The sequence below is a fragment of the Macrobrachium nipponense genome, chromosome 11 (assembly GCF_015104395.2).
Source record: "Macrobrachium nipponense isolate FS-2020 chromosome 11, ASM1510439v2, whole genome shotgun sequence".
Classification (NCBI taxonomy): domain Eukaryota; kingdom Metazoa; phylum Arthropoda; class Malacostraca; order Decapoda; family Palaemonidae; genus Macrobrachium; species Macrobrachium nipponense.
Window position 1 is genome coordinate 99,039,038 of NC_061087.1, and position 13,559 is coordinate 99,052,596.

General features: G+C 32.8%; 1 protein-coding gene across 4 annotated transcripts in view; it reads left to right on the forward strand.

Moving 5' to 3' along the window:
* Window positions 1–13,559, forward strand: part of LOC135207865 (uncharacterized) — a 174,494-nt gene that overhangs the window by 31,947 nt on the left and 128,988 nt on the right. For 3 of the 4 annotated variants that reach the window (XM_064239758.1, XM_064239748.1, XM_064239776.1), the window contains exon 2: window positions 4,377–4,410. The exons of the other annotated variant lie outside the window; for it this stretch is intronic. The gene's annotated coding sequence lies outside the window, so the exon portion shown is untranslated. The remainder of the gene's footprint in view (window positions 1–4,376; window positions 4,411–13,559) is intronic. 4 annotated transcript variants of the gene reach the window in all.

Sequence of the window (13,559 nt, forward strand, 5' to 3'; positions counted from 1 at the left end):
ACGCTTTGTACGTGTAGGCACTCACAAGATTCGAGGTTGCCACCTTTTTTGCTTTGTTTTTTTTTGTTTTTTTTTTTTTTTTTTTTTTTTTTTTTTTTTTTTTTTTTTTTGCTGTTCTTGTCTGGCTTGAGAATATATTCAACATGTCTTGTTAGGGTAGGAAGAATTCGGCATTTAAATGTTAATCTTTTAAATAACATACATATGTACATATGCATATATTTCCATGTAAATATATATATATATATATATATATATATATATATATATATATATATATATATATATATATATATATATGATGTTCTGAAGTAGCTCCATGGTAATTATGAGTGTATTTGATTAAATTATTTTTATTATTATTATTATTATTATTATTATTATTATTATTATTATTATTATTATTATTATTATTGAAAGATATTGCTGCATCAGCTGCATTAAACAATATTTATTTAACATTAAATTTTAATGCAACAATATCCCTGAAATTGACCCCTCCTGATGAATCATACCGGCGCACTACTCGCCATTTGTAATAGCAGAGAGAAAGCAGTTATTAGAAAATGGAGAAGACTATTTACAAGTTAAATGCAGCTGATGCAGCAATATCTCTCAATAATGACTTGTTTGAAAGAGGGTCTCCTTCCATTTAGTATTATTATTATTATTGTTATTATTATTATTATTATTATTATTATTATTATTATTATTATTATTATTATTATTATTATTATTATATAAGATAGGGCTGCTGCGTTGGTATAGAGAGGGAGAGAGGGTACTTTGTTACAAGGCGTAACTTGTGGGCACATCAAGAGTGGTAACATTCGATGGAACCACACGTTCCTCAAAGTTCCCGTAGAACGTAAAGCTCCTGTATTTGTGAAAACACAAACAGACAAATCACACAACCACAAACAAATATATACCCAGAAATTAACACATACTTTAAGTGCATGTAACCTTCCACTCCAACTCGTTCTTTGCAGAGAAAAGTTTTCAATAGCCTATGATTTCCGAAACGTTGCTAAGTAATACCTCGGAACTTGCCTGCGTAATTATGGTTTCTGCAATGAGCGGTACTTAGCAAGCTCAAGTGCCTTGTGTCTTGTTTAAATGCTGTGTCCTTTCATTTGGTCAAAGACCGTTCTTCGTTGTTGTAAGGTCTTTGAATGACATTAGCAGCAGTGTACATGATAGCTGTGAGGTTACATTATTAATTAAGCAGTCAGTTTATTCTGTTTTCTGCCTTTTCAATGACATTAGCAGCAGTTGACATGGTAGGTGTGATGTTATGTGATCAATCAAGTTGTCAATGTATTCTGCAGTCGGTTAGAATGTCAGTCAGGCATTTTAATAAAACTAATGGCAGTTTCAGCATTATATTGTTACGATGTCACTTTATTTCTTGGTCTCCTCCAGTGATATTAGCGTTAGCTAAGCCAGGCAGTTGTTACGATGCTCTTGACGAATCGGTCAGTTGATTGGTCAGTAAATCTATCATTTGTATTTGGTCGATTTAGTTGTTAAGCTCTTGTTATGATGTCAGCGTCAGTTACCAATGGGAGTTTTGAAGTGATACAAATCTTTACCAGTCTGTTAGTCAGTCTGATCGAGGAGACCTTAGTTGTCACGCTTCTGTAGTGACGTGAGACTTAAAAACGATAAGTCTTGTTTTCACTTGAGTGATATGCAGCAGGTTGTGTCTATCAGGGTCTCTGCTTGTTCATGTAAGACTCTAATCAGCCATCTTCGGATGAAAAATAAATAAGCAAATATAAAGAAGGGTCACGTCACACGAACATTTTACTTTATTTTATTGATTGATTTATTTATTATTATTGTTTTTTGTGGCATTGGCATTTTGGGGACTCTTAGGTTGTGTCTACCTTATAGTGAAGTCTGTCATAAACAAGTCGGTAATTTATCGCACACACATCATCAACAGGTTGATAACAAGTTAACGACTCAATGTTGGTCCCAGCCTGTGCTTCGTACCATTGTCCAGCGTAGGCCACAGATTCGTTCGCCACTTACCGTTGTTGATTTGTTGTCAACATGTCTCTTATATGTATGCGACAAGGTGCCGACGAGTGTTGATGACATGTTTTACTCTAGTGCAACGCACTTTGCACAAAGGGGAAGAACAGTGTAGGTTGAGACAAGGAAGAGAGTGCGTGGATCAAGTGTATTGTTATGACATCATAATCCTACCGTCTCTTTATGACAGGTTCGATCGCCATTTGGACTGAACTTTACTTTTGACTCAAATTCATGACCAAATGTGTATTGTGTAAAGAATCCAAATATTTTTGCTAAGTTACTGCTAAAAAATGCATATTTTCTATATGTATCGCACGGCTTCAGTTCTGACGCGAGCATTGACTACCTGGTTCTGAGTTTGGCTGTTAGAAGTTCAAAGATGCCAAAAAAAAAAGTGCTCATTGACGCCATCATTATTTTCTTTTTCCTTTATGCATTTAGTCTATCCAAAGGCTTGAAGGAAAAAATAGAAACATACGCGTTAATGAGAGAAATGTAGTCTACTCCTTAAATATATATAACCGTGTGTTTTCACTTGGAGATGACAGCCCGAGTAACTTACGTCATTTTGCAATTATCATAATCTGGTTGAAAGGAGTTTTGGATCATTTTTGTCATTTTAATTAAAGATTTGTAGATTCCTCGGAATTGTATATTCTGATTTCCCAGAAACTTCAAGAAGAGACGGAACACAGTAACGTTAATAATATCAAATTGTGTTGTAAGTATGTGATTGTTGAAAGACATGAGTATGCCTGAACGTTTGATTAGAACCAAAATAGAATGTAGCATTTTACATGGCCTGATATATAATATATATATATGAATTCTTTTCACATCACCGTGATTCATATACATGCATGAAGCAGCAAATGTCCTTTAATATCCAATTCGCTCTACCTCGGAATTAATATATTTTCATATATGTTAACCGTTAACCGAAGGGGAATTTTTTCGTTGATAAAAATTTCCCTCCGGTTAACATATATGAAAATATATTAATTCCGAGGTAAAGCGAATTGGATATTAAAGGACATTTGTAGCTTAATTCATAATATATATATATACTATATATATATATATATATATATATATATATATATATATATATATAATCAGATCAGATATCAGAAAGAAAATATGTGAACGTTTCACAAAGACTTGCATTGAGATTGAAAACAATATATTGTAGATAAATGCTTGTTACTAGAGATTTATCGTAGTTTATTATAAATATTTTGATAAATGAGTAATAAAAAAAAATATATTGGCTTGCATAAACCCAAAGAAGATAAGAGAGCATAATGTACAGACGCTAAAGTGAAAAGTATGAAATCTAGTTAATTTAGAAAATAAGATAGTGTAAAACTTGTTTACAGTCATTTTCCTATGATCTGTTTTCACTTCTAATATCCTTCTCGTTCGCTTGTTTTCCCTTCTCCTGTCTTCCAGTATTGCTTCATCTCTTGTTACTTTATTTCTCTTTCTAACTTCGTGACGCATCTGCTTTGGCAGCAGCCTTGCCTTAAATGGAAAATCACAGACCTCCCCTGAGAAGTTAAACTCCAAACACAGTGATTTCCGACGGTAATCTCAGCGATAATGGGCGTAAGGAAATTGCTTTACTGGCAACAATAGTCATTCAGAGACCAGTAACTGTTAGGAGTCGATAAAAAGATCGCTGACTGACGGTTGTGAAAGGGACTGATTGAAACTGAAGGAATTTACTGCTTTATAATATGGGTGATTGTAAGAATTGAATGAGTAATGGTTTAAATTGTTTCATATGGAGCCCAACTGTGTCTGTATGAAAAACTCGCCCTTATAGAGACGCTACGAGAGGAGAGAGAGAGAGAGAGAGAGAGAGAGAGAGAGAGACTTCGGGTTGGAAACCTGGATGAGGGAGAAGAGATTAGGACACGCTTCGTTTAAACCCATTAAGTTAAACAAAGTTGTTACTTGCGTGCATAGCAGTTAGTCAACTTCGGTGGGTGTTTCCAAGGCAGAGGTATATTGGGGCTAGTTGACGCAAGCAGTGACTTGTGTACAGAGTAGTTAGTTAACTTCAGTGGGTCTCTTCCTAGGCAGAAAATGCATGGGGTTAGTTGATACAAACAGTGACTTGTGTAGATACAGGGTAGTTAGTCGACTTCGGAGGGTATTGGGTTAACAACTTCATCCCTAGGTGATAATTCCGGAAGATAGAGAGATAAAGAAACGGATATCAAGATATCAATGTCTGTGGACCAGTTTTTGTTTTAATATATGTTTCTCTATCTCGATACACTTATGCTTCTTTTGTTGATCATATTGTTATTTTCTCTTTTCAGGATCCACCTATATGCCGATGGGGAGATTTGCATAGTAAGTTGAATTCATACTTGTAAGACTGTTACATCATACGAATGTTTGACATGAATTATTATTATTTTATTATTATTATTATTATTATTATTATTATTATTACCTGTGTCCTTGGCATACTCTTGTGACATTTCGGAAACCGATTGAAGAAGCAGACGAAAAGCAAGGGGAAGAGAAAGAGAGGGAAAAGTAGAAGGGTGGGGGAATAAAGAATAAAAATAGGAGAGAGAGAGAGAGAGAGAGAGAGAGAGAGAGAGAGAGAGAGAGAGAGGAGCGATACGAAGGAAGAGAGACCGAAGAAAAAGTAGAAGAAATAAGGAACAAGAAGCAATTACGGCAAATCGCAGCCTTCCACAGATAAAGATCTCTCTCTCTCCCTCTCTTCTCCTCTTTCTTTTCCACTCTCTCTCTCGCCGCTCTCTCTCTCTCTCTCTCTCTCTCCTTTTGTTTTAGGGGACCGTCGAATGGAAGCCTATTAATGCGTTCTATTGTTCGGACCCCTATCTGCGCATGCGTCCATGTCACAACTCCTTCTTGCCTCGGGTCGGGAGGGCACCGGGTTTGGGATCGAGGGATGGTGGGAGGTGGATAGTGGGTGGATGGGTTACCGCTACATGTTGTTGTTCCCCCATAAACGAAAGTTTCAAGAGTTGCTGATAACCCTTTCGCAACAAAACCAGTTGTTCCTCAGGCTGTGATAGAATTGATGATAAGACGGAATGCTTATTCTTTTTTTTTTTTTTTTTTTATGGGATAGTCATGATTGAAAGTATTTTTTTCTCCTTTGTCTGTTGTTTCAGTTTTCTATTGATTCTCTTTTTCAGTATTAACGTTGTTTTCATATTTTCTTCTTAGTCATGTTTCCTGTTCTTTTCGCTATTTGACTCTTAAAATCTAATTTAAATTTTCCAATTTTCTCTATTCTCTTGTTGAGAATTAAAATTTTTTTCCTATTTTTTTCGGTTTCAGAATTAACTTTTGTTTTATATTTTCTTACTTTCCCTTGTTTTGTTCCCCTTTCGTTATTTTAGTTTTGAAATTTAATTTAAATTTTCCATTTTCCTTCATATCTTTTTCAGAATTATAATTTTTTCCTATTTTTCCTGTTTCAGAATTAACGTTTGTTGTATACTTCCTTACTTTCCCTTGTTTCATTTCCCATTTATTATTTTAGTTTTAAAATCTAATTGAAATTTTCCATTTTCCTGTCTTATCATTTTCAGAATTAACATTTATTTCATATTTTTCTGTCTCACAATTAAGGCTTGTTTTATATTTTCTTACTTTCCCTTGTTTCATTTCCCTTTCGTTATTGTAGTTTTAAGATTTAATTTAATTTCCTCTTTTTCACCTCTTCTCTCTTATGTCCTTTCCCCCTCCATCTTTTCTTTACTTACAGTCATTTAATTTAAATCTTCCTGCTTTTCGATTCAATTCCTCGTTTTCATTTCATTCCTTTGTTTATATTGGTCTGCCGGACAAGATGTGATGGAATGCTCTGGCCCTGATGGCATGTCGTAACTGATTGTAATCTTTTAATTGCTTTTTTTCATTCCTCTGTCTTCCGCTATTTACCTCACATTTTTTGTTTTTCTTCAGTTTCATTTTCCCTCCCTCATGTAATATTTTCCATTTATACTTGGTGTCTTTCTTTGTGCAATGGGAAAGCTATAGAATAATTGGCGTGACTGGAGTGGTTTCTTGTTGGGAAGGGGATTAGTATAAAGAAACGACAGTAATAAGAAAAATAAAGATCCCAGTCAGATGATCAAACAAGTGATTATACATTGCAGAGTCGTTATGTACTATTACAATCATAATACCTTTATTTATGCATTTATCAAGTTCCAGACTTTCGTGATTCAGTTATACAATACAGATGTTATTGAAAATAATGGTTATTTCAGCCACGTTTATTTTGTATAGAAGTTTCTCTATTTTTCTTATTACTGACTTTTCTTCTGTACTCAAATTGGCTATTAATACGCCAAATGGGGGATTCATGTAAAAAAACGTGGTATTTGTCAAATTGAATTTATTATACAGAATTTTACATGAATCCTTCATTTGGCATTTTACTAGCCAACTTAAGTACAGAAGAAGAGTCAGTAATAAGAAGAATAGAGAAACTTCTATACATAATAAACGCGGCTGAAATAGCCATTATTTTCAATAACATCTGTATTGTATAACTGAATCACGAAAGTCTGGAACTTAATAAATGCATAAATAAAGGTATAAGCCATGGAAAGTGAGCTTTCCTTCGAGGCTTATACCTTTTTCTCAAACATGTATTAAAGAAGCTCTTCTTCCAGCATCTTAATATTATTGTTATTAATGAAAATATGCACACTAATGAACCAAACACAAAAACCATTCATCGTAATTTCTCACATGTAATAAGTATTAGCGTCACAATTGCTATGGTCATCGTCGCCCCGTAGAGAGATAGAGAGAAAAACAGTGGTAAACTATTCAAGATTGTCTTACGTCATGCCGAATCGTAACCTTAAAAGAGTTTGTCTATGTTTACAGGCATCTTAATTTATTTTATAGATTTCACATTTAACTTAAGTGACTGCTATATTTTCTTCTTATTTATGTCTTATATATAACTTCTTATATATAAGACTGTCTTACGTCATGCCGAATCCATAACCTTGAAAGAGTCTCTTCGGGTTTACAAACCTCTAAATTATTTTATAAATTTCACATTTAAGTTAAGTAACTGATATAGTTTCTTCTTATTATAGGAACAGAGACAGAGAGAAAAATAGTGATAAACTATTCAAGAATGTCTGACGTCATGCCGAGTCCCTAACCTTAAAAGTCTTTTTGTGTTTACAAGCATCGTCATTATTTTATAAATTTCACATTTAAATTAAGTGACTACTATATTTTTTTCTTATTTATAGCTTATATATAGCTTCTTATACATCTCCATAACTTCTGTAATGGATTCAGTACAAATATGAAGAAATCTTAGTATTTCATTGCTTAATATTTAATTGCTTAGTATTTAATGAAAAAATAAGAAAACCAATCCCGAAAATATTTTATAACTTATTCAAAATACGAATCCGCCGAAACGAAACATTACCCGATCGTGCGCGCTGAGGGGCGTAATGGATTACAGTTATTTGAGCGTACGGTCGGCTGCCCTCCGTGAAAACAAGCACGCGCGCCTCTGGAGCGTCATTTATTAAAAGTAATCCGAGCGCGCGTAATAATCATTCATTTCTCGGGCGTGTAACGTGATTCGATTACTTCCTTGGATTGTTTCGTGACTAGCTTTGGTGTCATTGGATTTTGAGTGTTTGATAGGTTTATTCTTTCATTATTTTCAAATGAATCTTGAATATTTCATGGGAGCTTGTTTAGAAGTGTGTTTGTATAATAATAATAATAATAATAATAATAATAATATTAATAATAATAATAATGATAATAATAATAATGCAAGCTAATTTTTTTATTATTGTCATTATGTTCTAACCTATTCTATGGAAGTTTGTTTATTGTAATTTGGATATATTTTTGGTGTTTTAATTAAATAATAATAATAATAATAATAATAATAATAATAATAATAATAATAATAATAATAATAATAATAATAGTGTAATTGAATTTTGGTAGATTAATAGTTTTTTCTTTCTTTCGTATTATCATTGAGATTTTGAATATTTTATTTGAGTTGGTTTGTAATAAATTAGCTGTAATTTTTGGTTTGTTCAATAATAATAATATAATAATAATAATAATAATAATAATAATAATAATAATAATGATAATTTTTTTATGGTTTGATGGTTGTATTCTTTCGTTATTTTCATTATGGTTTTAGTATTTTATGGAATTTTATTATCATCAATAATAATAATAATAATTATAATAATAATAATAACAATCAGTCTCGGTAGACATATGTATATGTTTATCAAGATTATCCCGAGAATTACAGGGTATTAATTTTGGAACACGACGGAACGCAATAGAATTGTATCCAATCTTTTCCGCAAAAATGTATTTCAGTACAAAACCGTTGTCTGTATTTATGTGCTGGGAAATTCAAGAATGACACTTTTTCGTTCTCTCTCTCTCTCTCTCTCTCTCTCTCTCTCTCTCTCTCTCTCTCTCTCTCTCTCTGCTTTTGTAAGTGCAATTTATTGATCTGAGTTAAGAAAAAATGCGCTTTAAACTTGAATCTTTTTTTACCTGGATTTTGCGAATTTACGACCACGTTTGGAGTTTGCTGAGAACTGCCATAGGTCACAATGAGGCCCAAAAGCCCCCAGGAGTCTTCGTGAATTCAGTCGTTATAATCTGTCACCACCTTTAGGTCATAGCACACGTCATAAAGTACTTTCTATGACTCACCAGCGACCATTTCCTCATTGGTTGCAAAAAGCGACATTCGAGCGACCAAACGCCGAGGAGGGCTATTTATCAGTTTGACTCCTTTTCTCGCTTTTCGTGGTGTTTCTTCTATTTCGTGTAACTTCATCATTCATCAATTCATAACTTTGATAATATTAAGAAATTCACAGTCTCCTGAAGAACAAATTGTTAAAAATTCACCAATTAAATATTAAAATATATTTCTATGTAAAAAACAAAGACTTTTCGAACGCCTGAACGGTGATGGTGTTCGAAAGCCTTTGTTTTTATATAGAAATATATTTTAATACATAATTTAAGAATATTTTTGTATTTTGTTCGTAGAAGACTGATGTCACCTCAAATACCTTTTGTCCTAATGATAGACGGATTTTACCAATTTATTGCACCAACATTTCACACACATACACACAACCACACACAGACACACACAAATATAAATATATATATATATATTATATATATATATATAGTATATATGATGTACTCGTTTATATATATATATATATATCTATATATATATATATATATGTATACATTTATATTTACTGAAAGGACCGCATTCAAACTGGATGGTATCCAGGGTGTTATTTATTCAAAAAAGTAACAAGCTTTAGAGGACAATTTTTTTAAAATAAATAACTCCACTAGATACCATACAGTTTGGAATTAGGTCCTTTTAGTAGCTGTACAAATACACAGAACAATTGTCTGTGTGATTAGTTAACACACATACACACACACACACAAATATATATATATATATAGATATATATATATATATATATATATATATACATACATACTACTATCATGATTAAATCTTATGAAACAGCGATTACCTTATGTATCTAGATTGTGTATGTTATTGTCTATTCTTTTTATATTCCATGTATATGCCTTGAAGTGAAAATGAAAATTATTATTATTATTATTATTATTAAGAACATTTGAAGTAGTTATCCGTAAGTCCCTCACGCAAAAGAAGCAGCTTTCACATTGCATATTGCATAGCGGAGAATGAGTACATTAACAACGTAGGTTAGAGTTCGTTCCGGTAAATTGCTTTGACCATTAACATGGTTCCTTGTATCTTTTGTTTCATTACTACTACGCGCCTCTCTCTCTCTCTCTCTCTCTCCTCTCTCTCTCTCTCTCTCTCACACATCTGTTGTTTCCTCGATCCAATAGTGCACATATGTATTCTCCTTATGTACTTGTTATTTAAAAGTATGCGAATACCATTCAAACTCAATTGTTTTGACCATTAATATGGTTCTTTGTATCATGTGTGCCATTACTACGCGCCTCTCTCTCTCTCTCTCTCTCTCTCTCTCTCATCTCTCTCTCTCTTCGACCTTTCCTCCCTATAGTTTCCTCGATCCATTACTGCACATACACACACACACATACATACATATATATACATATATATATATATATATATATATATATATATATATATATTATTGTTGTATATATATATGTAATATATATATAATATATATATATATATATACAACAAAACAAAACCCGATGAAATACTCGCACTAATACAAGAAATGGTTTCTGAATCATCTTTAATCATATTTTTGTGGAAAGGGGCAGCATTTGACCAAAAATTGTACTAATAAATTCACTGAGTAAATCACATACCAAATTTGTTATTACGATCATTCTTCTACACCATGCTACATTTATCTAAATCTATTCCAAGTCATCATCTCATTACGCACTGCGCCGTATAAAAATGACAGTGGAAACGCAAAAACTACGCAAGTTGAAGACGGAAATATAATAGAAAGCAGACAAAAAAAAACTCCTCCAAAACTCGAACGTAAGAAAAAAAAAAACGCTGAGTGTACATCCGTTAAGGCCTGTGTGCACAACCGGAAAAACAGGATAAAGGAGCCTTGTAGATTGAAGCTGTGAAGTCTCTCTCAAATCACGAGCCAATAAAAATCCATAATCAAGTAACATGACGACGCAAAATGAACGACAGTTACCTGACAACTCATGAAAAACTGGAAATCCCGAGTTTGAATGGATTCGCATACTTTTATAATACTAGTACATAAGGAGATATATATATATATATATATATATATATATATATAATATATGATATATAATATATATATATATACATATACATATACATATATATATATTATATATATATTATATTTAATATTCCTATATTATAATTTATATATATATATATATACTATATATATATATATATATATATAGTATATATATATATATATATATTATTGTATATGTATATATATATATATATATATATATATATATATATATATATATATTATATATATATATATATATATATATATTCTCCTTATGTACTAGTTATATAAAAGTATGCGAATACCATTCAAACTCGTGGATTTCCAGTTTTTCATGAGTGTCAGGTAACTGTCGTCACTTTTGCGTCGTCATGTTACTTGATTATGGATTTTTATGGCTCGTGATTTTGAGAGAGACTTCACAGCTTCAATCTACAAGGCTCCTTTATCCTGTTTTTCCGGTTGTGCACACAGGCCTTAACGGATGTTACACTCAGCGTTTTTTTTTTCTTATCGTTCGAGTTTTTAGGAGTTTTTTTTTTGTCTGCTTTCTATTATATTTGTCGTCTTCAACTTGCGTATGTTTTCTTTCACACTGCTCATTTTATACGGCGCAGTTGCGTAATGAGATGATGACTTGGAATAGATTTAGATAAATGTAGGCATGGTGTATGAAGAATGATAGTAATAACAAATTTGGTATGTGATTACTCAGTGAATTATTAGTACAATTTTTGGTCAAATGCTGCCCCTTTCCACAAAATATGATTAAGATGATTCAGAAACCATTTCTTGTATTAGTGCGAGTATTTCATCGGGTTTTGTTTTGTTGTGAAATCTATCTACTGCTTTAGTTTGACCTTTCAGTTCATTCATTAGTTTGACCCAATACATTAGATGAAATATGACCGCCTTGCCTCGTCCTCCCCCCAAATTCATTTTTCATGTCATTCCACTTTCCCTGACCTCTTGGTTTAAAAAGGCTCTCGAGAAGGGTCGGCCGCCCCCATCCGCTGCCATCTTGAAAAGAGGCTTGGTAGGCCCACTCTCCCTCTCCCCCGATAAATAAAGGCTTCGAGTTCATTTTGTCAGAAAGGGTCTCCTTTCGTTCGTCTCTTCCCCTAGAACGCATCGGCTGCGTCCCTGTTATTACTGTCTCTGTCTGATTTATCCACTTGGCTTTTCCCCCCCTTCCATCTTCAAGATTTATTCCCTCTCCTACAGGAGAGCGACGCCTCTGGCACGCTCTGGAGGTCGTCGGATTGTAGCCGTTGTCGTGTCTGAAAAGAATAAAAAGTAAAAAAATAAATCAATGGAATGAAAGCGGACGGGGAAGACATATAATATAGTGATATTTGCATATGAATGAACGGTATATTTGCGAAATAGTTCATGTTCTTATGATCACGAAAGAAATACAATCAGTTGAGAATGATTTTTTATTGAATTTTTTGTAACAATACTTCATTAGCTTATAATAAAGGGAGCTTCGCCTTCGATCGAAAGTTTATTGCTATAAATAACAGAAAAAGACGAAATGGATTTTTATCTTTGCATTTACCATCGCTAAGAATGTTTTAGTTTTCCAGTTGATTTTAACTGTTTATGCCATAGATGTCCTGTACATTTTAAAGTGATATATCTTCTAGGAATAACGATGTCAGACTCACGAACAGAATATATCTATTTTGCAAAACATGCGTAAAATATAGTATAGAAGTCCGGACCAATTTGCTTAGAACATTTGAAAAACAATTTTCTTTCTGGAAAATTAAGAAACGATTACAAATTCCAGAGTGCGAATTATTATAAAAACTTATAAGCCTTCATCCCTTTCAATCTAGAACATATGCGAAGTATTTTCTAACTTCTACAGTAGATTCTAGCTTTCCTGTACTTTAAAGCACCTCATGATTAGTTTCTCTTATCTTTCCTCCTCCTCCTCCTCCTCTTCCTCCTCCTCCTCCTCCTCCTCCTCCTCCTCCTCCTCCTCCTCCTCCTCCTTCTGCTCCTCGTTGGAGGAAACGTGCTCATTCATCCTATATAGGCTAACAGAGAGGTTCACTTCACAAACATCAAACATGGTCGGTGCCTTTGAAAAATCAACTGTTAGTCTTAATCCAGCCCTTGTTGATTCAAGCAAGGTCCGCTGCTCTCATTTGCATGTAATGGATTCGTTCTCCGGAGTCCTTCATTCCTAACCCTATCCATTGGCTGTCTACTCCCTCCCCTCTCCAACTTCCGCCTAAAAAAATAAAAAGTAATGTGCGTTAAAGCAGCTTATATCTAAAGACGATTTCTGTATTTATTTCCAAAGTATTTAACAAATGGAAAACTGGATCAGTAAAAAAGTTACCTTTATATATATATTATTTTTGAGACTATTCTTCCTTTCTATCCCCTTTAAAGAATATAGATAAGTCAATAAAAAACAGTAAAAATAAAAAATAAAATATATCGATATCTGTAGCAATATCAACGTCAGTGTGACATATTGTATACTATAAGTTTTCCTTCCCTCTCAAAATGAAGCTCAGAAATATATTTGCATTAATTAGAAAATTTGTTACACCTCAAAATAATAATATCTTTGTAATGATTCTGAAATTGTTTCAACACTGCTAAAAACATTAGTACTAATATTTATAATATATATAT